The sequence below is a fragment of the Anomaloglossus baeobatrachus genome, chromosome 9, assembly GCF_048569485.1.
Source record: "Anomaloglossus baeobatrachus isolate aAnoBae1 chromosome 9, aAnoBae1.hap1, whole genome shotgun sequence".
NCBI classification, from domain to species: Eukaryota; Metazoa; Chordata; class Amphibia; order Anura; family Aromobatidae; genus Anomaloglossus; species Anomaloglossus baeobatrachus.
Window position 1 is genome coordinate 992297 of NC_134361.1, and position 26339 is coordinate 1018635.

General features: G+C 59.1%; 1 protein-coding gene across 1 annotated transcript in view; it reads left to right on the top strand.

The window, feature by feature from the left end:
- The first annotated feature begins 243 nt into the window (after positions 1 to 243).
- The window catches only part of BCORL1 (BCL6 corepressor like 1), a 126626-nt gene continuing 100530 nt past the window's right edge, over positions 244 to 26339 (top strand). The window contains 1 exon segment of the mRNA XM_075323048.1: positions 244 to 392. The gene's annotated coding sequence lies outside the window, so the exon portion shown is untranslated.

The window sequence follows — 26339 nt, forward strand, 5'->3', positions numbered from 1 at the left end:
CCTGTGTACAGTGCTGTCACACACTGTCCTCCTGTGTACAGTGCTGTGTACACCACTGTCCTCTCTGTGTCTCTGGGATGGATGTGTGCGCTGCGCTCGTTTTTTTCTCTCCTCTCCCCCCTGCCCCGGCCGCCTGTGGTGCATGCTGGGACTGGTAGTTCTCGAGCAGTCTGGCCTCCATTGGCGGCAGTGGTGGGCGGCGCGGTGTCCGGACTACACTTCCCGTCACGCCCTGCGCGGCCTGGCTCTCTGCTTTCGCTCGCTGCTGCCAGTGTCTCCGCCGAAACCTTCTTCTTCTTCTTCTTGTTTTCGTCCGGGAGCAGAAGCCGCCGCGGACCCCCGGCTCCGCCGCCGCCGCCCCCCCGGTCCCGGATTGCGGAGTCCCGGAACAGGTGCGTGTAGCTGCGACCTCTCCCCTCTCCTCCTCCTCCTGCTCCCGGGTGTCCCCGACGCTCCGGACATTTAAACCCCCACTGAGCCGCAGCTCGGCCCCGCTCCCCCGCCGCTCCGCCGCCCGCTCCCCTCTGCAGCGCTCAGCTCCGGGCGCCCTCGGGCGTTGCGCTGTCGGTGGCGCCCGGTGATGGGTCTCTATGGTAACAGCCGGGCGGCGGCGGAGGGTCCCGGCAGCTCCTGGTCACCTGCGCGGGGCGGCGGGGGCGCGGGGCCGGTGTTGCCGGCACTTGGCAGGAGTTGTGTCACTCCCGACCCGCGGGGGAAACCCTCCTCCAGGTGGGATCGGCGGCTGTCGCGATAGTCTCCACTGTCTGCGCGATCCCTGCACGATGTCCTCCAATGGTCAGAGGTAATGTGGCACAGCTGGTGAGCAGGCGATGTGTGGCGTACCCAATCCTCGGGTGTACCGCAGTGTACCCAATCCTCAGGTCTACCCAATCCTCCGGTGTAGGGCAGTGTACCCAGTCCTCAGGTCTACCCAATCCTCGGGTGTACGGCAGTGTACCCAATCCTCGGGTGTAGGGCAGTGTACCCAATCCTCGGGTGTACGGCAGTGTACCCAGTCCTCGGGTGTACGGCAGTGTACCCAATCCTCAGGTCTACCCAATCCTCGGGTGTACGGCAGTGTACCCAATCCTCAGGTCTACCCAATCCTCGGGTGTACGGCAGTGTACCCAATCCTCAGGTCTACCCAATCCTCGGGTGTACGGCAGTGTACCCAGTCCTCGGGTGTACGGCAGTGTACCCAATCCTCAGGTCTACCCAATCCTCGGGTGTACGGCAGTGTACCCAATCCTCGGGTGTACGGCAGTGTACCCAATCCTCAGGTCTACCCAATCCTCGGGTGTACGGCAGTGTACCCAATCCTCGGGTGTACGGCAGTGTACCCAATCCTCGGGTGTACGGCAGTGTACCCAATCCTCGGGTGTACGGCAGTGTACCCAGTCCTCGGGTGTACGGCAGTGTACCCAGTCCTCGGGTCTACCCAATCCTCAGGTCTACCCAATCCTCGGGTGTACGGCAGTGTACCCAATCCTCAGGTCTACCCAATCCTCGGGTGTACGGCAGTGTACCCAATCCTCGGTGTACGGCAGTGTACCCAGTCCTCGGGTGTACGGCAGTGTACCCAGTCCTCGGGTGTACGGCAGTGTACCCAGTCCTCGGGTGTACGGCAGTGTACCCAGTCCTCGGGTGTACGGCAGTGTACCCAATCCTCGGGTGTACGGCAGTGTACCCAATCCTCGGGTGTACGGCAGTGTACCCAATCCTCGGGTGCACGGCAGTGTACCCAGTCCTCGGGTGCACGGCAGTGTACCCAGTCCTCGGGTGTACGGCAGTGTACCCAGTCCTCGGGTGTACGGCAGTGTACCCAGTCCTCGGGTGTACGGCAGTATACCCAGTCCTCGGGTGTACGGCAGTGTACCCAGTCCTCGGGTGTACGGCAGTGTACCCAATCCTCGGGTGTACGGCAGTGTACCCAATCCTCGGGTGTACGGCAGTGTACCCAATCCTCGGGTGTACGGCAGTATACCCAGTCCTCGGGTGTACGGCAGTGTACCCAGTCCTCGGGTGTACGGCAGTGTACCCAATCCTCGGGTGTACGGCAGTGTACCCAGTCCTCGGGTGTACGGCAGTGTACCCAGTCCTCGGGTGTACGACAGTGTACCCAGTCCTCGGGTGTACGGCAGTGTACCCAGTCCTCGGGTGTACGGCAGTGTACCCAGTCCTCGGGTGTACGGCAGTGTACCCAGTCCTCGGGTGTACGGCAGTGTACCCAGTCCTCGGGTGTACGGCAGTGTACCCAATCCTCGGGTGTACGGCAGTGTACCCAGTCCTCGGGTGTACGGCAGTGTACCCAGTCCTCGGGTGTACGGCAGTGTACCCAGTCCTCGGGTCTATCCAATCCTCGGGTCTATCCAATCCTCGGGTCTATCCAATCCTCGGGTGTACGGCAGTGTACCCAATCTTCAGGTCTACCCAATCCTCGGGTGTACCGCAGTCTACCCAATCCTCAGGTCTACCCAATCCTCGGGTGTACGGCAGTGTACCCAATCCTCGGGTGTACGGCAGTGTACCCAATCCTCGTGTGTACCCAATTCCCGGGTGTACCGCAGTGTACCCAATTCTCGAGTGTACCCAATTCTCGAGTGTACCCAATTCTCGGGTGTACGGCAGTGTACCCAATCTCTGGATGTACCCAATCCATGGGTGTACGGCGGTGTACCCAATCCTCGGGTGTACGGCAGTGTAACCAATCTCTGGATGTACCCAGTCCTCGGGTGTACGGCGGTGTACCCAATCCTCGGGTGTACGGCGGTGTACCCAATCCTCGGGTGTACAGTGGTGTACCCAATCCGCGGGTTTACCACAGTGTCCCAGATTGGGGGGGTTTGGCAGTGTACCTGATCCTCAGGTGTACCCAATCCTCGTGGGTACGGTAGTGTACCCCAATCCCCGATGTCGCGGCCCCTGTGCCCACTGTGAGCTCACAGGCTGTGCAACTGGAACCAGAGGCAATGTGCTGGGCATCAAGGGGGCTCAGTGGTCAGTATTGTATTGTATATAGGGCAGCAAGGTGGTTCAGTGGTTAGCACTCATATATAGAGCAGCACGATTGCTAATAGGGCAGCATGAGGGCTGAGTGGTCAGCATTTTACTGTATGTAGGTCAGCATGGGGGCTCAGTGGTCATAACTGTATATAGATCAGCAAGGGGGCTCAGTGGCCTCTACTGTACTGTGTATATAGTGCAGCATGGTGGCGGAGTGGTCAGCACTATACTGTATATAGTCATCATGGTGGTTCAGTGGTCAGCACTATACAGTATGTAGCCCAATATGGTGGCTCAGTGATCAGTACTGTATATAGGGCAGCACTGAGGATCAGTGGTCGTAGTGTATATAGGGCAGCATGGTGGCTTAGTGGTCAGTACTGTATATAAGGCACCACGGTGGTTCAGTGGTTAGCATTGTACGTAGGCTCAGTGGTCAGCACTGTAACATATAGAGCAGCTCAGTGATTAGCACCGTGCTATCTATAGAGCAGCACAATGGCCCAGTGATCAGCGCTGTACTTTATGTAGAGTATAGTGGTGGCTCAGTGAATACCACTGTACAGTATTGTACTGTATATAGGGCAACAAAGTAGCTCAGTGGCTAGCACTCATATACAGAGCAGCATGGTGGCTAATAGGGTAGCCTGGGGGCTCAGTGGCCAGTACTGTATGTAGAGAAGCAAGGGGGCTCAGTGGCCAGCACTGTACTGTATAGTGCAGCATTGTGGCTCAGTGGTCAGCACTATACAGTATAAAGGGCAGCATGGTGGCTCAGTGGTCGTACTGTATATAGGACAACATGGTGGTTCAGTGGTCAGTACTGTATATAGAGCAGAGCGGTGGCTCAGTGGCCATCACAGTACTGTAGCTCAGTGGTTAGCACTGTAATATTTTTTTGGGTAACACGGTGGCTGAATTTTTAGCACTGTACTAATATATAATATATACCCCTAACCCTATATATATATTAGTACAGTGCTAAAAATTCAGCCACTGTGTTACCCAAAAAAAATATTAGTGCTAACCACTGAGCTACCATGCTGCTCTATATACAGTACGGTGGTGACCACTGAGCCCCCTTGCTGCTAATATATATATATATATATATATATATATATATATATATATATATATATATATATTAGCAGCAAGGGGGCTCAGTGGTCACCACCGTACTGTATATAGGCAGCATGGTGGCTCAGTGGTCAGCACTATACTGTATATAGGGCAATACGCTGGCTCAGTGGTCAGCATTGTATTGTATATGGTGCAGCATGGGGGCTCAGTCATCAGTACTGCATATAAGCAGCACGGTGGCTCAGTGGTCAGCACTGTACTATATATAGAGCAGCACGGTGGCTCAGTGGTCAGAACTGTACTATGTTAGGTATCACGGTGGCTCAGTGGTTATTACTGTACTAAATGAAGGACAGCTCAGTGGTCAGTAATATACTATATGTAGGGTTGCATGGTGGCTCAGTGGTCAGTACTGTATATAGAGCAGCACAGAGGCTCAGTGGTTAGCACCGTACTGTATATAGAGCAGCACGGCGGCTCAGAGGTCATCACTATACTGTATATAGGGCAGTACGGGGGCTCATTGGTTCTCACTATACTGTATATAGGGCAGCACAGGGGCTGATTGGTTAAACTGTACTGTATGTAGGGGCAGCACTGTGGCTTAGTGGTCAGCACTGTAATGTATATAACATAGCACAGTGGCTCAGTGGTTAGCTCTGTACTATATATAAGGCGGCACAGGTGCTCAGTGGTTATCACTGTACTGTATAAATATATAGGGCAGCACAGTAACTCAGTGGTTAGCATTGTACTATTTATAGGGCAGCACGGGGGCTCAGTGGTTCACTATACTGTTTATAGAGCAGCACTGATGCTCAGTGGTTATCACTGTACTGTCAGCACTGTACTGTATATAAAGCCTCACAGTGGCTCAATGGTCACTACTACTATATATAAATTAGCATGGTGGCTCAGTGGTCAGCAATATTATATAAAGGGAAGCATGGTGGCTCAGTTGTCATAACTATACTGCATATAGTGCAGTAGCTACGCTCAGTGATCAGCACTGTACTGTGTGTATATATAATGTATCAGCACGGTGGCTTAGTGGTCAGCACTGTATATAGGAAAGCACGTAGGCTCAGTGTCAGCACTGTACTATATATATAAAGCAGCAAGGGGGCTCAGTGGTCAGCATCATACTGTATAGGGAAGCAAGGTGGCTCAGTGGTTAGCACTGTACTATATATTGTGGCTCAATGGTTATTACTGTACTGCGTATAAGGCAGCAAGGGGGGCTCAGTAGTCAGCACTGGTCTATATGTAGGAAAGCATGGTACCTCAGTGGTCTACACTGTGCTGTATATTGGGCACCACGGCGGCTCAGTGGTTAGCACTGAATTATATGTAGGGTTGCACAGGTGGCTTAGTGATTAGTACTGCGCTCTATAGGGCAGCACAGAGGCTCAGTGGTCAGCACTGTACTGTGTATATGGGGCAGCACGGTGGCTCAGTGGTCAGCACTGTATTGTATATAGGGTAGCACGGTGGCTCAGTGGTCAGCACTGTACTGTATATAGGGCTGCACGGTGGATCAGTGGTCAGCACTGTACTGTATATAGGGCTGCACGGTGGCTCAGTGGTCAGCACTGTACTGTATATAGGGCTGCACGGTGGATCAGTGGTCAGCACTGTACTGTATATAGGGCTGCACGGTGGCTCAGTGGTCAGCACTGTACTGTATATAGGGCTGCACGGTGGCTCAGTGGTCAGCACTGTACTGTATATAGGGCTGCACGGTGGCTCAGTGGGCGGCGCAGCACGGTGGCTCAGTGGTCAGCACATCTGCTGGAGTGTATGTCCGCCTGTGGTTGCCTCCCACACTCCACTGCCAGTGACGGGAATGTGGATTGTGAGGTGGACAGTGATGTCTGTACAGCGCTGTGGAATATGATGGCGCCATGTAAGTGAGTACCTGTTGTCGGAGGCCGTGGCGGGGGCTTCGTGCATTGAGGGGCGCCCGTTCCTAGTGCTGGGCACGCGCTCGCTGCATTGCTCCCCGGGACACATTGGGGTCAGTGCCGCGGAGGAGACTTCCCGCAGATTCTGGGCTCCTCGGCGCCGGCTTCTTACCGTCCATGGCCTGCGGGGCGTCTGCGGCTCCACCACCAGAGGATTCCCATTGACCACAATGGCCGGGAGTGCTGCGGACCTCCAGTTTTGTGGTTGGTGCAAGGGTGAAGGGAAGGACTAAAGGTGGCGGAATCTGTCAGTGTATTCAGCCCCTAATGGTGAAATGTGCTGCAGCGTCAGGTGGTCTGCAGGCGCGAGACCCTCACAGCTTTCAAAATAAAGGCCTGCAGTGGGAGCTGAGCTGCATCCTGTGCCTTCAGGACAGAGAAGAAAGCTGGTGATGGGGGTGCACCTGGCAGGGAGGTGGGGGGGTGCACCTGGCAGGGAGGTGGGGGGGTGCACCTGGCAGGGAGGTGGGGGGTGCACCTGGCATTGAGGTGGGGGGTGCACCTGGCATTGAGGTGGGGGGTGCACCTGGCAGGGAGGTGAGGGGTGCACCTGGCAGGGAGGTGGGGGGTGCACCTGGAAGGGAGGTGGGGGTGCACCTGGCAGGGAGGTGGGGGGTGCACCTGGCAGGGAGGTGGGGGGTGCACCTGGCAGGGAGGTGGGGGGTGCACCTGGCAGGGAGGTGAGGGGTGCACCTGGCAGGGAGGTGAGGGGTGCACCTGGCAGGGAGGTGAGGGGTGCACCTGGCAGGGAGGTGGGGGGTGCACCTGGCAGGGAGGTGGGGGGTGCACCTGGCAGGGAGGTGGGGGGTGCACCTGGCAGGGGAGTGGGGGGTGCACTTTGCAGGGGGGGCGCACCTGGCAGGGAGGTGCACCGGGTGGGGGGGGATGCACCTGGCAGGGGGGGGTGGGGGGGAGTGCACCTGGCAGGGAGGGTGGGGGGATGCACCTGGCAGGGGAGTGGGGGGGTGCACCTGGCAGGGAGGGTGGGGGGATGCACCTGGCAGGGGAGTGGGGGGATGCACCTGGCAGGGGGGGTGGGGGGATGCACCTGGCAGAGGAGTGAGGGGATGCACCTGGCAGGGGGGTGGGGGGATGCACCTGGCAGAGGAGTGGGGGGATGCACCTGGCAGGGGGGTGGGGGGTGCAGTTTGCATGGGGGCGCACCTGGCAGGGAGGTGCACCGGGTGGGGGGGGATGCACCTGGCAGGGGGGTGGGGGGATGCACCTGGCAGGGAGGGTGGGGGGTGCACTTTGCAGGGGGGGGGCACCTGGCAGGGGGGTGCACCGGGTGGGGGGTGCACCTGGCAGGGGGGTGGGGGGTGCACCTGGCAGGGGGGGTGGGGGGTGCACCTGGTGGGGGGGTGCACCTGGCAGGACTGCCATCTTCCTCCATTACCTCCCAAATACTGGACCCCCAATACTTATTGAGAGTGCGGTGATGATGTCAGTGTGTTTTCAGGTGACTGCGTGGAGTCCTCTATATCCGGGGGCTGGGAGAGGCGGGGGGGGATTCCCTCTGTGTCCATTGAAGGTGTGCCTGTGTTCGGATGGGGTTCCTCTGCGTCCGCGGGGGAGGGGGTTCCTCTGCGTCCGCGGGGAGAGGGGGTTCCTCTGCGTCTCCGGGGGGGAGGGGGTTCCTCTGCGTCTCCGGGGGGGAGGGGGTTCCTCTGCGTCTCCGGGGGGGCAGGGGGTTCCTCTGCGTCTCCGGGGGGCAGGGGGTTCCTCTGCGTCTCCGGGGGGCAGGGGGGTTCCTCTGCGTCTCCGGGGGGCAGGGGGTTCCTCTGCGTCTCCGGGGGGCAGGGGGTTCCTCTGCGTCTCCGGGGGGCAGGGGGTTCCTCTGCGTCTCCGGGGGGCAGGGGGTTCCTCTGCGTCTCCGGGGGGCTGGGGGTTCCTCTGCGTCTCCGGGGGGCAGGGGGTTCCTCTGCGTCTCCGGGGGGCAGGGGGTTCCTCTGCGTCTGGGGCCCGGTGTTATGTAATGTTTTGTCACCATATTATTTCCTGGGCGGTAATCGGCATCCATGACCTCAGTGGCGGCTGTACGGTCTCTCCGCGCATTTCTGGCCCGGTCTTGCTCTTCTCTCGCGGTGTACACTCTTCTGTCCTCGGCCTCGTTCCGCTGCTGTATCCGTGACTGTGGCATCGACCTGAGGCGGCTTCTCGCTTCCTGGTCTCGGTCCCCCGGTCCCTGTTCAAGAAGCAGAAGCAGTGTCCCGAAATACGGCACAGACGGCGCCATCATTGCGCCGAAACCTGAGTGAAGGGTCGTCCCGGCCAGTGAGAAACCACAGGAACATTCCCCGATACAGATCCTCCATCCTGGGACCCTGCAATGTGTACAGTAAAGTATCGGGACTCGCCCGGGATCACTGAATTTGGGTTTTTCATTTGGCCCCAGCTTAACCTCCGCCCCCCCCAGTGTATAGCCTCTGTCCCTCCCCCCCCCCCCCCAGTGTATAGCCTCCGGCCCTCCGCCCCCCCCCCCCCAGTGTATAGCCTCCGGCCCTCCGCCCCCCCCCCCCCAGTGTATAGCCTCCGGCCCTCCGCCCCCCCCCCCAGTGTATAGCCTCCGGCCCTCCGCCCCCCCCCCCCCCCCAGTGTATAGCCTCCGGCCCTCCGCCCCCCCCCCCCCAAGTGTATAGCCTCCGGCCCTCCGCCCCCCCCAAGTGTATAGCCTCCGGACCTCCGCCCCCCCCAAGTGTATAGCCTCCTAGCCTCCGGCCCTCCGCCCCCCCCCCAGTGTATAGCCTCCAGCCCTCCGCCCCCCCCAGTGTATAGCCTCCGGCCCTCCGCCCCCCCAGTGTATAGCCTCCGCCCCCCCCCCAGTGTATAGCCTCCGGCCCTCCGCCCCCCCCCCAGTGTATAGCCTCCGGCCCTCCGCCCCCCCCCAGTGTATAGCCTCCGGCCCTCCGTCCCCCCCCCCCAGTGTATAGCCTCCGGCCCTCCGCCCCCCCCCCCCCAGTGTATAGCCTCCGGCCCTCCGCCCCCCCCAGTGTATAGCCTCCGGCCCTCCGCCCCCCCCCCCCCAGTGTATAGCCTCCGGCCCTCCGCCCCCCCCAGTGTATAGCCTCCGGCCCTTCGTTCCCCCCCCCCCTAGTGTATAGCCTCCGGCCCTCCGCCCCCCCCCAGTGTATAGCCTCCGGCCCTCCGCCCCCCCCAGTGTATAGCCTCCGCCCCCCCCCAGTGTATAGCCTCCGGCCCTCCGCCCCCCCCAGTGTATAGCCTCCGGCCCTCCGCCCCTCCGCCCCCCCCTCAGTGTATAGCCTCCGGCCCTCCTCCCCCCCCCTCAGTGTACAGCCTCCGGCCTTCCGCCCCCCCTCCCCCAGTATATAGCCTCCGGCCCTCCGCCCCTCCCCCCCCGTGTATAGCCTCCAGCCCTCCGCCCCCCCCCTCAGTGTATAGCCTCCGGCCCTCCGCCCCCCCCCTCAGTGTATAGCCCCCGGCCCTCCGCCCCCCCTCAGTGTATAGCCCCCGGCCCTCCGCCCCCCCCAGTGTATAGCCTCCGGCCCTCCGCCCCCCCCAGTGTATAGCCTCCGGCCCTCCGCCCCCTCCCAGTGTATAGCCTCCGCCCTCCGCCCCCCCAGTGTATAGCCTCCGGCCCTCCGCCCCCCCAGTGTATAGCCTCCGGCCCTCCGCCCCCCCAGTGTATAGCCTCCGGCCCTCCGCCCCCCCAGTGTATAGCCTCTGGCCCTCCGCCCCCCCCCCCGGTGTATAGCCTCCGGCCCTCCGCCCCCCCCCAGTGTATAGCCTCCGACCCTCCGCCCCCCCCCCCCAAGTGTATAGCCTCCGGCCCTCCGCCCCCCCCCCAAGTGTATAGCCTTCGGCCCTCCGCCCCCCCCCCCCCCCCCAAGTGTATAGCCTTCGGCCCTCCGCCCCCCCCCCAAGTGTATAGCCTCCGGCCCTCCGCCCCCCCCAAGTGTATAGCCTCCTAGCCTCCGGCCCTCCGCCCCCCCCCCAGTGTATAGCCTCCAGCCCTCCGCCCCCCCCCAGTGTATAGCCTCCGGCCTTCCGCCCCCCCCCCTCAGTGTATAGCCTCCGGCCTTCGGCCCCCCCCCCTCAGTGTATAGCCTCCGGCCTTCCGCCCCCCCCCCCCCCAGTGTATAGCCTCCGGCCCCCCGCCCCCCCCAAGTGTATAGCCTCCGGCCCTCCGCCCCCCCCCCAGTGTATAGCCTCCGGCCCTCGGCCCCCCCCCCCCCCGTGTATAGCCTCCGGCCCTCGGCCCCCCCCCCCCCAGTGTATAGCCTCCGGCCCTCCGCCCCCCCCCAAGTGTATAGCCTCCGGCCCTCCGCCCCCCCCCAAGTGTATAGCCTCCGGACCTCCGCCCCCCCCCAAGTGTATAGCCTCCTAGCCTCCGGCCCTCCGCCCCCCCCCAGTGTATAGCCTCCAGCCCTCCGCCCCCCCCCCCCCAGTGTATAGCCTCCGCCCCCCCCCCAGTGTATAGCCTCCGGCCCCCCCCCCCAGTGTATAGCCTCCGGCCTCCGCCTCCCCCCCCAGTGTATAGCCTCCGACCCTCCGCCCCCCCCCCCCCCAGTGTATAGCCTCCGACCCTCCGCCCCCCCCCCCCCAGTGTATAGCCTCCGGCCCTCCGCCCCCCCCCCCCAGTGTATAGCCTCCGGCCCTCCGCCCCCCCCCCCAGTGTATAGCCTCCCGGCCCTCCGCCCCCCCCCCCCCCAGTGTATAGCCTCCGGCCCTCCGCCCCCCCCAGTGTAGCCTCCGGCCCCCCCCCAGTGTATAGCCTCCGGCCCTCCGCCCCCCCCCCAGTGTATAGCCTCCGGCCCTCCGCCCCCCCCCCCCAGTGTATAGCCTCCGGCCCTCCGCCCCCCCCCCCAGTGTATAGCCTCCGCCCCCCCCCCCAGTGTATAGCCTCCGGCCCTCCGCCCCTCCCCTCAGTGTACAGCCTCCGGCCTTCCGCCCCCCTCCCCCAGTATATAGCCTCCGGCCCTCCGCCCCCCCCCCAGTGTATAGCCTCCGGCCCTCCGCCCCTCCGCCCCCCCCCCCCGTGTATAGCCTCCAGCCCTCCGCCCCCCCCCCCCTCAGTGTATAGCCTCCGGCCCTCCGCCCCCCCCTCAGTGTATAGCCCCCGGCCCTCCGCCCCCCCCTCAGTGTATAGCCCCGGCCCTCCGCCCCCCCCAGTGTATAGCCTCCGGCCCTCCGCCCCCCCCAGTGTATAGCCTCCGCCCCCCCAGTGTATAGCCTCCGGCCCTCCGCCCCCTCCCAGTGTATAGCCTCCGGCCCTCCGCCCCCCTCCCCAGTGTATAGCCTCCGGCCCCTCCGCCCCCCCCCAGTGTATAGCCTCCGGCCCTCCGCCCCCCCCAGTGTATAGCCTCTGGCCCTCCGCCCCCCCCCCCCCCCAGTGTATAGCCTCCGGCCCTCCGCCCCCCCCCCAGTGTATAGCCTCCGGCCCTCCGCCCCCCCCCCAAGTGTATAGCCTCCGGCCCTCCGCCCCCCCCCCCCCCAAGTGTATAGCCTTCGGCCCTCCGCCCCCCCCCCAAGTGTATAGCCTCCGGCCCTCCGCCCCCCCCCCAAGTGTATAGCCTCCTAGCCTCCGGCCCTCCGCCCCCCCCCCCAGTGTATAGCCTCCAGCCCTCCGCCCCCCCCCAGTGTATAGCCTCCGGCCTTCCGCCCCCCCCCCTCAGTGTATAGCCTCCGGCCTTCCGCCCCCCCCCCCCGTGTATAGCCTCCGGCCCTCCGCCCCCCCCCAGTGTATAGCCTCCGGCCCTCCGCCCCCCCCCCAGTGTATAGCCTCCGGCCCTCCGCCCCCCCAGTGTATAGCCCTCCGGCCCTCCGCCCCCCCCCCAGTGTATAGCCTCCGGCCCTCCGCCCCCCGGCCAGTGTATAGCGTCCGGCCCTCCGCCCCCCCCCCAGTGTATAGCCTCCGGCCCTCCGCCCCCCCCCCCCAGTGTATAGCCTCCGGCCCTCCGCCCCCCCCAGTGTATAGCCTCTGGCCCTCCGCCCCCCCCAGTGTATAGCCTCTCGGCCCTCCGCCCCCCCCAGTGTATAGCCTCTGGCCCTCCCCCCCGCCGCCCCCAGTGTATAGCCTCTGGCCCTCCGCCCCCCCAGTGTATAGCCTCTGGCCCTCCGCCCCCCCAGTGTATAGCCTCTGGCCCTCCGCCCCCCCAGTGTATAGCCTCTGGCCCTCCGCCCCCCCAGTGTATAGCCTCTGGCCCTCCGCCCCCCCAGTGTATAGCCTCTGGCCCTCCGCCCCCCCAGTGTATAGCCTCCGGCCCTCCGCCCCCCCCCCCAGTGTATAGCCTCCGGCCTTCTGCCCCCCCCCCAGTGTATAGCCTTTGCCCCTCCGCCCCCCAGTGTATAGCCTCTGCCCCTCCGCCCCCCCCCCCAGTGTATAGCCTCCACCCCTCTGCCCCCCAGTGTATAGCCTCCGCCCCCCAGTGTATAGCCTCCACCCCCTCTGCCCCCCAGTGTATAGCCTCCGCCCCCAGTAGGCTTTTCTGCCTTTACTGCGATGAGACAGAGGCCAGTGGTGCAGAGCTCACGGATACCAGCGCCCCTGTAACAGTGTAACAGCAGCCACCGGAGTAACATGACATTTTTTCCTCTTGAATCTCTCCCCCTGCATCACCTGTGACTGATGTTATTGAAAAGTGGAAGAAACTGCAGCAACTCAGCCACGAAGTGGAGACCCCGTAACATTATAGAGCGGGGGCCTGAGGAGCTGAGTGCTGAGGAGCATAGGGCAGACCCCACCGCTCTGCTGACCAGGGCTGTGGAGTCGGTAAGCCAAAGCTTCGACTCTGACTCCTCAATTTCCCTTGCACCGACTCCGACTCCACGACTCCGACATATATTGCTTATAGTTAAGTGGAAAATGTATTGCAGTACAGTGTGAACATGTGTATGCGACCATCAGACATTTCATCAGTTTTATGATACAATAATCAAGATATTTGGATAGAACATAAAATATATTTATTGGATACAACTTTAGAACACAAAAAACTGTAATAAATTGTAAATATGTAATACACTATGTAATATACAGATTACATATATATCTGGTGTGTGTATATATAAAATTACAAATTGTATTACATAATTACAATTTATTAGTTTGTTGTGTTCTAAAGTTCTATTCCAATAAATATATTTTATGTTCTAAATATCTTGATTATTGTATCATAAAAATGATTAAATGTCTGATGATCACACTGTACAATACATTTTTCGCTTAAATATAAGCAATATACTAAATGTTATTATTTAGTATGTTTTTGATTAAAACTGTTTTTGCCACTTACATAGTGTATTACATAGTGTTGTATAATACTACATAATAAATAAATTTTATAAATGTAATATATATATATATATATATATATATATATATATATATATATATATATAATACTAGAAGGTGGCCCGATTCTACGCATCGGGTATTCTAGAATTTACGTGTTGTGTAGTTAATGTATGATTTTTGTTGGGTGTGGTGTGTTTTGGGGGGAGGTATGTTTTGTGCAATGTGTGTGTGTTGCGTGGTATGTGCGTATATTTATGTATGCCGCGGTGTTTGTGTGTTGGGTGTTGTGTGTGTGCAGCGTTGTCTGTGTGTGTGGGTGTCTGTGTAGGGCGGTGTTTGTGGTTCCCAGTGTGTGTGTGGTGTGTTGTGTGTGTGTGTTGGGGGGAGGTGTGCACCTCCCATCGTGCTCCATCCCCCATGCTGCGCACCCCCATCGTTCTCCATCCGCCATGCTGCGCACTCCCAAACGTGGTCCATCCGCCATGCTGCGCACTCCCAAATGTGGTCCATCCGCCATGCTGCGCACTCCCAAACGTGGCCCATCCGCCATACTGCGCACTCCCAAACGTGGTCCATCCGCCATGCTGCGCACTCCCAAACGTGCTCCATCCGCCATGCTGCGCACTCCCCATCGTGCTCCATCCCCCATGCTGCACCAGCATCAGCCTCTCTCCTCCCAGCATCAGCCTCTCTCCTCCCAGCATCAGCCTCTCTCCTCCCAGCATCAGCCTCTCTCCTCCCAGCATCAGCCTCTCTCCTCCCAGCCTCAGCCTCTCTCCTCCCAGCCTCAGCCTCCCCCAGCATCAGCCTCTCTTCTCTCAGCCTCCCCCCTCCCAGCCTCCCTCCTCCCAGCCTCCCCCAGTATCAGCCTCTCTCCTCCCAGCCTCCCCCTCCCAGCCTCCCCCAGCATCAGCCTCCCCCAGCATCAGCCTCTCTCCTTCCAGCCTCCCCCAGCATCAGCCTCCCCCAGCATCAGCCTCTCTCCTCCCAGCCATCCCCAGGATCAGCCTCTCTCCTCCCAGCCTCCCTCTTCCCAGCCTTCCCCAGCATCAGCCTCCACCTCCCAGCCTCCCTCAGCATCAGCCTCCCCCAGCATCAGCCTCTCTCCTTCCAGCCTCCCCCAGCATCAGCCTCCCCCAGCATCAGCCTCTCTCCTTCCAGCCTCCCCCAGCATCAGCCTCTCTCCTCCCAGCCTCCCCCAGCATCAGCCTCCCCCAGCATCAGCCTCTCTCCTTCCAGCCTCCCCCAGCATCAGCCTCCCCCAGCATCAGCCTCTTCCAGCATCAGCCTCTCTCCTTCCAGCCTCCCCCAGCATCAGCCTCCGCCTCCCAGCCTCCCCCAGCATCAGCCTCCGCCTCCCAGCCTCCCCCAGCATCAGCCTCCGCCTCCCAGCCTCCCCCAGCATCAGCCTCCGCCTCCCAGCCTCCCCCAGCATCAGCCTCTCTCCTCCCAGCCTCCCCCAGCATCAGCCTCTCTCCTCCCAGCCTCCTCCAGCATCAGCCTCTCTCCTCCCAGCCTCCCCTAGCATCAGCCTCCACCTCCCAGCCTCCCCCAGCATCAGCCTCTCTCCTTCCAGCCTCCCCCAGCATCAGCCTCCCCCAGCATCAGCCTCCACCTCCCAGCCTCCCCCAGCATCAGCCTCTTTCCTTCCAGCCTCCCGCAGCATCAGCCTCTCTCATCCCAGCCACCCCCAGCATCAGCCTCCCCCAGCATCAGCCTCTCTCCTCCCAGCCTCCACCAGCATCAGCCTCCCCCAGCATCAGCCTACACCCTCCCAGCCTCCACCAGCATCAGCCTCCCCCAGCATCAGCCTACACCCTCCCAGCCTCCCCCAACATCAGCTTCCCCCAGCATCAGCCTCTCTCCTTCCAGCCTCCCCCAGCATCAGCCTCCCCCAGCATCAGCCTCTCTCATCCCAGCCACCCCCAGCATCAGCCTCCCCCAGCATCAGCCTACACCCTCCCAGCCTCCCCCAACATCAGCCTCCCCCTCCCAGCCTTCCCCAGGATCAGGCTCTCTCCTCCCAGCCTCCTCCAGCACGCCGTGCTCCTCTGCCGACACTCACAGATCCGATCGCATACACTCACACCCACCCGATCGCATACACTCACACCCACCCGATCGCATACACTCACACCCACCCGATCGCATACACTCACACACATTGACGATATTGCACATACGCGCTCACTCACAACATCCGGAGATACCACATGCTTCTGGCCATGTGATCCTCCGGCAGGTCCTGGAAGCTCACAGCACAGTATCGCGGCCGAGAAGCAAGCGATATCTCCGGATGCTGTGAGTGTGTGGATGTGATCTGATGTGTGTGTGAGGTGTGTGTGTGTCTGTTGTTATGTGTGTGCGTGTGGATGTTCCGCCGCTGCAGGACCTTGATGCGCTGGTAACTATGCTACCATGGTTACCAGCGCATCCCGTCCCCCACTCGCACGGGAGCCCACACCAGCATACGGCGGCAAACCCCAACAATGCGAGGGTTTGTGTCGGCTGGGTTGGCGGCGTATGCTGGTGTGGGCTCCCGGGGGTACAGTACTCCCCTGGGAGTCGTGTCTCCGTGTCAGTTCGGGGGATGCGTGCGGGGGGCGGGGCCAGAGCGAGCATGCATTGCGTGAGGGGGGCGGGGCGTGGCCGAGTTGCCAATACGTGCAGGGTGCCGGGGCGAGAGGCCAATCCGTGTGGGGGGCGGAGCCTGTGCGAGCGGCCGGCCAATCCGTGTGGGGGGGGGAGCCAGGGTGAGCGACCAATCCGTGGGGGGGGGCGGGGCCATGGCGAGGCCAGCGGCCAATCCGCTTTGTGTCACCGTAAGGACACAATTTTGGAGCAAGACAGACAGACAGACAGAATAAGGCAATTAGATATATATATATATATATATATATATATATATATATATCTCAATCATATAGATCCATCAAAAACATAGTAAATACCATGTGTGCAGTCCATGAATTTGTTCTAAGAAATAGAATTGCCTCCATCAGATCCTCCTTCGCAGATGACCTCAAATCTGACCTCATAATGTTAAGGCTGGAGAACGACCTCTCTACAGTAACTTGGGTTGCAGGCAAAACCGTAACCACATGGCAACATCTCTAACAATCTCCGGGTATAAAGGAATGGCCTCATGCACACTCAGTTTTGATGAACGGTTGAATTTTTCTATTTCTTTGAGAGCAAGTGAAAAATGTTACTGAAATCTGGTCAATCTGCTGCTATAGGAGACGCAGTGACATCTGGCCAATCTGCTGCTATAGGAGACGCAGTGACATCTGGACAATCTGCTGCTATAGGAGACGCAGTGACATCTGGACAATCTGCTGCTATAGGAGACGCAGTGACATCTGGCCAATCTGCTGCTATAGGAGACGCAGTGACATCTGGCCAATCTGCTGCTATAGGAGACGCAGTGACATCTGGCCAATCTGCTGCTATAGGAGACGCAGTGACATCTGGCCAATCTGCTGCTATAGGAGACGCAGTGACATCTGGACAATCTGCTGCTATAGGAGACGCAGTGACATCTGGTCAATCTGCTGCTATAGGAGACGCAGTGACATCTGGCCAATCTGCTGCTATAGGAGACGGGGTGACATCTGGTCAATCTGCTGCTATAGCAGACGCAGTGACATCTGGCCAATCTGCCGCTATAGGAGACGCAGTGACATCTGGCCAATCTGCTGCTATAGGAGACGCAGTGACATCTGGACAATCTGCTGCTATAGGAGACGCAGTGACATCTGGCCAATCTGCTGCTATAGGAGACGCAGTGACATCTGGCCAATCTGCTGCTATAGGAGACGCAGTGACATCTGGCCAATCTGCTGCTATAGGAGACGCAGTGACATCTGGCCAATCTGCTGCTATAGGAGACGCAGTGACATCTGGCCAATCTGCTGCTATAGGAGACGCAGTGACATCTGGCCAATCTGCTGCTATAGCAGACGCAGTGACATCTGGCCAATCTGCTGCTATAGGAGACGGGGTGACATCTGGTCAATCTGCTGCTATAGCAGACGCAGTGACATCTGGCCAATCTGCTGCTATAGGAGACGCGGTGACATCTGTCCAATCTGCTGCTATAGGAGACGCAGTGACATCTGGCCAATCTGCCGCTATAGGAGACGCAGTGACATCTGGCCAATCTGCCGCTATAGGAGACGCAGTGACATCTGGCCAATCTGCCGCTATAGGAGACGCAGTGACATCTGGCCAATCTGCCGCTATAGGAGACGCAGTGACATCTGGCCAATCTGCTGCTATAGGAGACGCAGTGACATCTGGGCAATCTGCTGCTATAGGAGACGCAGTGACATCTGGGCAATCTGCTGCTATAGGAGACGGGGTGAAATCTGGTCAATCTGCTGCTATAGGAGACGGGGGTGACATCTGGTCAATCTGCTGCTATAGCAGACGCGGTGACATCTGGCCAATCTGCTGCTATAGGAGACGCGGTGACATCTGGCCAATCTGCTGCTATAGGAGACGCGGGTGACGTCTGGCCAATCTGCTGCTATAGGAGACGCAGTGACATCTGGCCAATCTGCTGCTATAGGAGACGCAGTGACGTCTGGCCAATCTGCTGCTATAGGAGACGCAGTGACATCTGGCCAATCTGCTGCTATAGGAGACGCAGTGACATCTGGCCAATCTGCTGCTATAGGAGACGCAGTGACATCTGGCCAATCTGCTGCTATAGGAGACGCAGTGACATCTGGCCAATCTGCTGCTATAGGAGACGCAGTGACATCTGGCCAATCTGCTGCTATAGGAGACGCAGTGACATCTGGCCAATCTGCTGCTATAGGAGACGCGGTGACATCTGGCCAATCTGCTGCTATAGGAGACGCGGTGACATCTGGCCAATCTGCTGCTATAGGAGACGCGGTGACATCTGGCCAATCTGCTGCTATAGGAGACGCGGTGACATCTGGCCAATCTGCTGCTATAGGAGACGCGGTGAAATCTGGTCAATCTGCTGCTATAGGAGACGGAGTGAAATCTTTTTCCTTGCGGCAACGCTTTGCCTGCTCCATGTCATCCAAATACTTGTCAAAGTTAAACGCCTCATCTGATGAGGATGAAGATACGGCAGCAGTAGCACTGTCAGGCCCCAAGTCCTCTTCCGCCTGGCAGTCCTGTAGCCGCTCATCCTAACTGCTACCTCACTCAGAGCTTCTTTTCCTTTAGTAAGCTGTTGATCATCAAGCAGTATACGAGGACTTGGGTTCACATAAACAGCTGCCAAAAGAATTTTATTTTCCAATAGCTGTGTCTCCGTTTCATTGGAGCAGAAATGCCTTCTGCGATTAAACCTCCTCTTTGGGACAGGCAAAATAGCAAGTTCTTCTACTCCCTTATGAAAATGCCAGGAGTTAAATCTTCAGCTTGTAATTTTTTAGTCACGGTAAATGGGTGATTAAGCAGTTCCTTCAATTCTGCCACCTGTGTCCATTGACCTTCATTTAATGTTACTTGAGGGTTTATCATATCTATAAGAAACGATTTTAGTTCAAGCTGTCATTAAATAAGTGCTGCCTCACCGAGTGGCTTGATCAACAATTGCCCCTTTCCCAGCACATCTCTTCAAGATGGAATAAATTTTAGGGGTTCTGGCCGCAATAACCAACTTCCTCACTTTTCCAATTAGATTTACAGCATGTCCGCCCAGTTTCACACATCCGGTTTCTCACCGGTTTGGCGGATGCGGCGCACTCCAGTACAGTATGATACAGTACAGTGGCAGCGCCGCAACTTCCGGGTCACATGCTCCGGTCACATGACAGCATGTGACCGGCGTTTGTCGTGCTGCCACTGTACTGTATACACTGTATTGGAGTGCGCCGCATCCGCTAAACCGGTGAAAAGCCGGATGTGTGAAACCAGGGTCCCTCTTGCAGACTCTTATTGCCAGCTGCAGCATGTGCACAACACAGCGCATGTGATGAATAAGAAAGTGTTTTGAAGCAGCTTCAACAAGATCATCTCTTGCTAAAGTATCATTTTGCTGTTCTTCTGTTGTAATATCTGCTTGTGCCTCAGTTACATGAGCAGCGCTGTGGCTCCATCTCACACATACTGAATCCTACATTGTCTTCTAGCTGCTGTTCATTCCTCTCATTCATCAGTGTAATTGTACTTATCAAGTTTGAAGCATTGTCCGTTACAATGGCAAGAACCTGTTCTTTTTTGCGTTCCTAATCTGGCAGAACTTTTTCCACTAAGGCCTGGAGAAACTGGCTGCTGTGCTGAGCTTTACTATCTTTTACTGCCGGTGTCTTGCTAACAATTTCTTTCTTGTCACAAACATATCGAACATTGATGGCAAAAAACTTCAGTGAAATGCAGTGACTCCGGCATCCAGCAAAGGCAATGGGCGAAAGATGGGACATTCAGACACCGCGTGTTGTGCGGATCCGCACAGAATGAGCAGTCAGTTTGTGGTGTTTTCTAATCTGCTTTTGCTATTGAAAACATTATGAGCTCAGAAGCCTTTCAGGTGATGCGGTTTTTTAAAAAGCTGATCTACTTTTGCAGCTGACAAACGTATCCTCAAAAGCCGCAGCAAATACGCTGTGTGTGAATGTGGCCTTAGATCAGGAATAGAACAGCCATTTATAGGACATTTCAGAACTTTCCCAAATTCCTATGAAAAAATATTCATCACATTCTGCACTGACCGCTGGACCCAATTTATCATATATTTTAGGAGTCGGAGTCGGTGCATTTTATACTGACTCCGACTCCACCAAAATGAGCTCCGACTCCGACTACACAGCCCTGCTGCTGACCCCATAACTGCAGCGTCCAGATCTCCTCTGTTAACATCAGCACAAACACTGCACCAGCTGGAGCTTCATGGCCGAGCAACTGCAGCAGCCGTACATCGCCAAGCTCAGTGCCGAGCCGTACATCGCCAAGCTCAGTGCCGAGCCGTACATCGCCAAGCTCAGTGCCGAGCCGTACATCGCCAAGCTCAGTGCCGAGCCGTACATCGCCAAGCTCAGTGCCGAGCCGTACATCGCCAAGCTCAGTGCCGAGCCGTACATCGCCAAGCTCAGTGCCGAGCCGTACATCGCCAAGCTCAGTGCCGAGCCGTACATCGCCGAGCAACTGCAGCAGCCGTACATCGCCAAGCTCAGTGCCGAGCCGCACATCGCCAGGCTCAGTGCCGAGCCGCACATCGCCAGGCTCAGTGCCGAGCCGCACATCGCCAGGCTCAGTGCCGAGCCGCACATCGCCAGGCTCAGTGCCGAGCCGCACATCGCCAGGAATCCTAATCTTGAGACTTTGTCGACAACTATAGCTTCACCTTTGTGGGAACAGTTCGGAGTTTCGGCCGTCTCTATTCCCCTTGATGGTGCCCTGTGATGGTTTACCTTTTGTTCTGCTGAAATACACAAAGTCTTCCCTGAAATAGTTGTCTGAATTGGACACTTGTTACTCTTTCATCTCTAAGTATCCTCCTGAGTAGTGGCTCCAGGGCCGTCTGCTCTCGGTTGTTTCCTCCTGAGTAGTGGCTCCAGGGCCGTCTGCTCTCGGTTGTTTCCTCCTGAGTAGTGGCTCCAGGGCTGTCTGCTCTCGGTTGTATCCTCCTGAGTAGTGGCTCCAGGGCCGTCTGCTCTCTGTTGTTTCCTCCTGTGTAGTGGGTCCAGGGCCGTCTGCTCTCGGTTGTATCCTCCTGAGTAGTGGCTCCAGGGCCGTCTGCTCTCGGTTGTATCCTCCTGAGTAGTGGGTCCAGGGCCGTCTGCTCTCGGTTGTATCCTCCTGAGTAGTGGGTCCAGGGCTGTCTGCTCTCGGTTGTTTCCTCCTGAGTAGTGGCTCCAGGGCCGTCTGCTCTCGGTTGTTTTCTCCTTAGTAGTGGGTCCAGGGCTGTCTGCTCTCGGTTGTATCCTCCTGAGTAGTGGGTCCAGGGCTGTCTGCTCTCGGTTGTTTCCTCCTGAGTAGTGGCTCCAGGGTCGTCTGCTCTCGGTTGTATCCTCCTGAGTAGTGGGTCCAGGGCCGTCTGCTCTCGGTTGTTTTCTCCTTAGTAGTGGGTCCAGGGCCGTCTGCTCTCGGTTGTATCCTCCTGAGTAGTGGGTCCAGGGCTGTCTGCTCTCGGTTGTTTCCTCCTGAGTAGTGGGTCCAGGGCTGTCTGCTCTCGGTTGTTTCCTCCTGAGTAGTGGCTCCAGGGCCGTCTGCTCTCGGTTGTATCCTCCTGAGTAGTGGGTCCAGGGCCGTCTGCTCTCGGTTGTTTTCTCCTTAGTAGTGGGTCCAGGGCCGTCTGCTCTCGGTTGTATCCTCCTGAGTAGTGGGTCCAGGGCCGTCTGCTCTCGGTTGTATCCTCCTTGGTAGTGGGTCCAGGGCCGTCTGCTCTCAGTTGTTTCCTCCTGGGTAGTGGGTCCAGGGCCGTCTGCTCTCGGTTGTTTCCTCCTGAGTAGTGGGTCCAGGGCTGTCTGCTCTCGGTTGTTTCCTCCTGAGTAGTGGGTCCAGGGCCGTCTGCTCTCTGTTGTTTCCTCCTTGGTAGTGGCTCCAGGGCCGTCTGCTCTCGGTTGTATCCTCCTTGGTAGTGGCTCCAGGGCCGTCTGCTCTCTGTTGTTTCCTCCTGGGTAGTGGGTCCAGGGCCGTCTGCTCTCTGTTGTTTCCTCCTTGGTAGTGGCTCCAGGGCCGTCTGCTCTCTGTTGTTTCCTCCTGGGTAGTGGGTCCAGGGCCGTCTGCTCTCTGTTGTTTCCTCCTTGGTAGTGGGTCCAGGGCCGTCTGCTCTCGGTTGTTTTCTCCTTAGTAGTGGGTCCAGGGCCGTCTGCTCTCTGTTGTTTCCTCCTTAGTAGTGGGTCCAGGGCCGTCTGCTCTCGGTTGTATCCTCCTTAGTAGTGGGTCCAGGGCCGTCTGCTCTCGGTTGTTTCCTCCTTAGTAGTGGGTCCAGGGCCGTCTGCTCTCGGTTGTTTCCTCCTTAGTAGTGGGGGGGGGGGGGGGGGGGGGGGGGGGGGGGGGGGGGGGGGGGGGGGGGGGGGGGGGGGGGGGGGGGCGGGGAGGGGGGGGGGGGGGGGGGGGGGGGGGGGGGGGGGGGGGGGGGGGGGGGGGGGGGGGGGGGGGGGGGCCGTCTGCTCTCGGTTGTTTTCTCCTGTGTAGTGGGTCCAGGGCCGTCTGCTCTCGGTTGTTTCCTCCTTAGTAGTGGGTCCAGGGCCGTCTGCTCTCGGTTGTTTTCTCCTTAGTAGTGGGTCTAGGGCCGTCTGCTCTCGGTTGTATCCTCCTGGGTAGTGGGTCCAGGGCCGTCTGCTCTCGGTTGTATCCTCCTGAGTAGTGGGTCCAGGGCCGTCTGCTCTTGGTTGTTTCCTCCTGAGTAGTGGGTCCAGGGCCGTCTGCTCTCGGTTGTATCCTCCTGAGTAGTGGGTCCAGGGCCGTCTGCTCTCGGTTGTATCCTCCTGTGTAGTGGGTCCAGGGCCGTCTGCTCTCGGTTGTTTCCTCCTGTGTAGTGGGTCCAGGGCCGTCTGCTCTCGGTTGTTTCCTCATGAGTAGTGGGTCCAGGGCCGTCTGCTCTCGGTTGTTTCCTCCTGAGTAGTGGGTCCAGGGCCGTCTGCTCTCGGTTGTATCCTCCTTGGTAGTGGCTCCAGGGCCGTCTGCTCTCTGTTGTTTCCTCCTTGGTAGTGGCTCCAGGGCCGTCTGCTCTCGGTTGTATCCTCCTTGGTAGTGGCTCCAGGGCCGTCTGCTCTCTATTGTTTCCTCCTGGGTAGTGGGTCCAGGGCCGTCTGCTCTCTGTTGTTTCCTCCTGAGTAGTGGGTCCAGGGCCGTCTGCTCTCGGTTGTTTCCTCCTGAGTAGTGGGTCCAGGGCCGTCTGCTCTCGGTTGTTTCCTCCTGAGTAGTGGGTCCAGGGCCATCTGCTCTCGGTTGTATCCTCCTGAGTAGTGGGTCCAGGGCCGTCTGCTCTCTGTTGTTTCCTCCTGAGTAGTGGGTCCAGGGCCGTCTGCTCTCGGTTGTTTCCTCCTGAGTAGTGGGTCCAGGGCCGTCTGCTCTCGGTTGTTTCCTCCTGAGTAGTGGGTCCAGGGCCATCTGCTCTCGGTTGTATCCTCCTGAGTAGTGGGTCCAGGGCCGTCTGCTCTCGGTTGTTTCCTCCTTAGTAGTGGGTCCAGGGCCGTCTGCTCTCGGTTGTATCCTCCTGAGTAGTGGGTCCAGGGCCGTCTGCTCTCGGTTGTTTCCTCCCGAATAGTGGGTCCAGGGCCGTCTGCTCTCGGTTGTTTCCTCCTGAGTAGTGGGTCCAGGGCTGTCTGCTCTCGGTTGTTTCCTCCTGAGTAGTGGCTCCAGGGCCGTCTGCTCTCGGTTGTATCCTCCTGTGTAGTGGGTCCAGGGCCGTCTGCTCTCGGTTGTTTCCTCCTTAGTAGTGGGTCCAGGGCCGTCTGCTCTCGGTTGTTTCCTCCTGTGTAGTGGGTCCAGGGCTGTCTGCTCTCGGTTGTTTCCTCCTGAGTAGTGGGTCCAGGGCCGTCTGCTCTCGGTTGTATCCTCCTGAGTAGTGGGTCCAGGGCCGTCTGCTCTCGGTTGTTTCCTCCTTAGTAGTGGGTCCAGGGCCGTCTGCTCTCGGTTGTTTCCTCCTTAGTAGTGGGTCCAGGGCCGTCTGCTCTCGGTTGTATCCTCCTGAGTAGTGGGTCCAGGGCTGTCTGCTCTCGGTTGTATCCTCCTGAGTAGTGGGTCCAGGGCCGTCTGCTCTCGGTTGTTTCCTCCTGAGTAGTGGGTCCAGGGCTGTCTGCTCTCGGTTGTTTCCTCCTGAGTAGTGGCTCCAGGGCCGTCTGCTCTCGGTTGTATCCTCCTGTGTAGTGGGTCCAGGGCCGTCTGCTCTCGGTTGTTTCCTCCTTAGTAGTGGGTCCAGGGCCGTCTGCTCTCGGTTGTTTCCTCCTGTGTAGTGGGTCCAGGGCTGTCTGCTCTCGGTTGTTTCCTCCTGAGTAGTGGGTCCAGGGCCGTCTGCTCTCGGTTGTATCCTCCTGAGTAGTGGGTCCAGGGCCGTCTGCTCTCGGTTGTTTCCTCCTGAGTAGTGGGTCCAGGGCCGTCTGCTCTCGGTTGTTTCCTCCTGAGTAGTGGGTCCTGGGCTGTCTGCTCTCGGTTGTTTCCTCCTGGGTAGTGGGTCCAGGGCCGTCTGCTCTCGGTTGTATCCTCCTGTGTAGTGGGTCCAGGGCCGTCTGCTCTCGGTTGTTTCCTCCTTAGTAGTGGGTCCAGGGCCGTCTGCTCTCGGTTGTATCCTCCTGTGTAGTGGGTCCAGGGCCGTCTGCTCTCGGTTGTTTCCTCCTTAGTAGTGGGTCCAGGGCCGTCTGCTCTCGGTTGTTTCCTCCTGAGTAGTGGGTCCAGGGCCGTCTGCTCTCGGTTGTATCCTCCTGTGTAGTGGGTCCAGGGCCGTCTGCTCTCGGTTGTATCCTCCTGTGTAGTGGGTCCAGGGCCGTCTGCTCTCGGTTGTTTCCTCCTGAGTAGTGGGTCCAGGGCCGTCTGCTCTCGGTTGTATCCTCCTGAGTAGTGGGTCCAGGGCCGTCTGCTCTCGGTTGTATCCTCCTGTGTAGTGGGTCCAGGGCCGTCTGCTCTCGGTTGTATCCTCCTGTGTAGTGGGTCCAGGGCCGTCTGCTCTCGGTTGTTTCCTCCTGAGTAGTGGCTCCAGGGTCGTCTGCTCTCGGTTGTTTCCTCCTGAGTAGTGGGTCCAGGGCCGTCTGCTCTCGGTTGTTTCCTCCTTAGTAGTGGGTCCAGGGCCATCTGCTCTCGGTTGTTCCCTCCTGTGTAGTGGCTCCAGGGCCGTCTGCTCTCGGTTGTTTCCTCCTGTGTAGTGGGTCCAGGGCCGTTTGCTCTCGGTTGTTTCCTCCTGAGTAGTGGGTCCAGGGCCGTCTGCTCTCGGTTGTATCCTCCTGAGTAGTGGCTCCAGGGCCGTCTGCTCTCGGTTGTTTCCTCCTGTGTAGTGGGTCCAGGGCCGTCTGCTCTCGGTTGTATCCTCCTGAGTAGTGGGTCCAGGGCCGTCTGCTCTCGGTTGTATCCTCCTGTGTAGTGGGTCCAGGGCCGTCTGCTCTCGGTTGTTTCCTCCTGTGTAGTGGGTCCAGGGCCGTCTGCTCTCGGTTGTATCCTCCTGAGTAGTGGGTCCAGGGCCGTCTGCTCTCGGTTGTTTCCTCCTGAGTAGTGGGTCCAGGGCCGTCTGCTCTCGGTTGTATCCTCCTTAGTAGTGGGTCCAGGGCCGTCTGCTCTCGGTTGTTTCCTCCTGTGTAGTGGGTCCAGGGCCGTCTGCTCTCGGTTGTATCCTCCTGAGTAGTGGGTCCAGGGCCGTCTGCTCTCGGTTGTTTCCTCCTGAGTAGTGGGTCCAGGGCCGTCTGCTCTCGGTTGTATCCTCCTGAGTAGTGGGTCCAGGGCCGTCTGCTCTCGGTTGTTTCCTCCTGTGTAGTGGGTCCAGGGCCGTCTGCTCTCGGTTGTATCCTCCTGAGTAGTGGGTCCAGGGCCGTCTGCTCTCGGTTGTTTCCTCCTGAGTAGTGGCTCCAGGGCCGTCTGCTCTCGGTTGTATCCTCCTGAGTAGTGGGTCCAGGGCCGTCTGCTCTCGGTTGTTTCCTCCTGAGTAGTGGGTCCAGGGCCGTCTGCTCTCGGTTGTTTCCTCCTGAGTAGTGGGTCCAGGGCCGTCTGCTCTCGGTTGTTTCCTCCTGAGTAGTGGGTCCAGGGCCGTCTGCTCTCGGTTGTATCCTCCTGAGTAGTGGGTCCAGGGCCGTCTGCTCTCGGTTGTTTCCTCCTGAGTAGTGGGTCCAGGGCCATCTGCTCTCGGTTGTTTCCTCCTGTGTAGTGGGTCCAGGGCCGTCTGCTCTCGGTTGTTTCCTCCTGTGTAGTGGGTCCAGGGCCGTCTGCTCTCGGTTGTATCCTCCTGAGTAGTGGGTCCAGGGCCGTCTGCTCTCGGTTGTTTCCTCCTGAGTAGTGGGTCCAGGGCCGTCTGCTCTCGGTTGTTTCCTCCTGAGTAGTGGGTCCAGGGCCGTCTGCTCTCGGTTGTTTCCTCCTGAGTAGTGGGTCCAGGGCCGTCTGCTCTCGGTTGTTTCCTCCTGTGT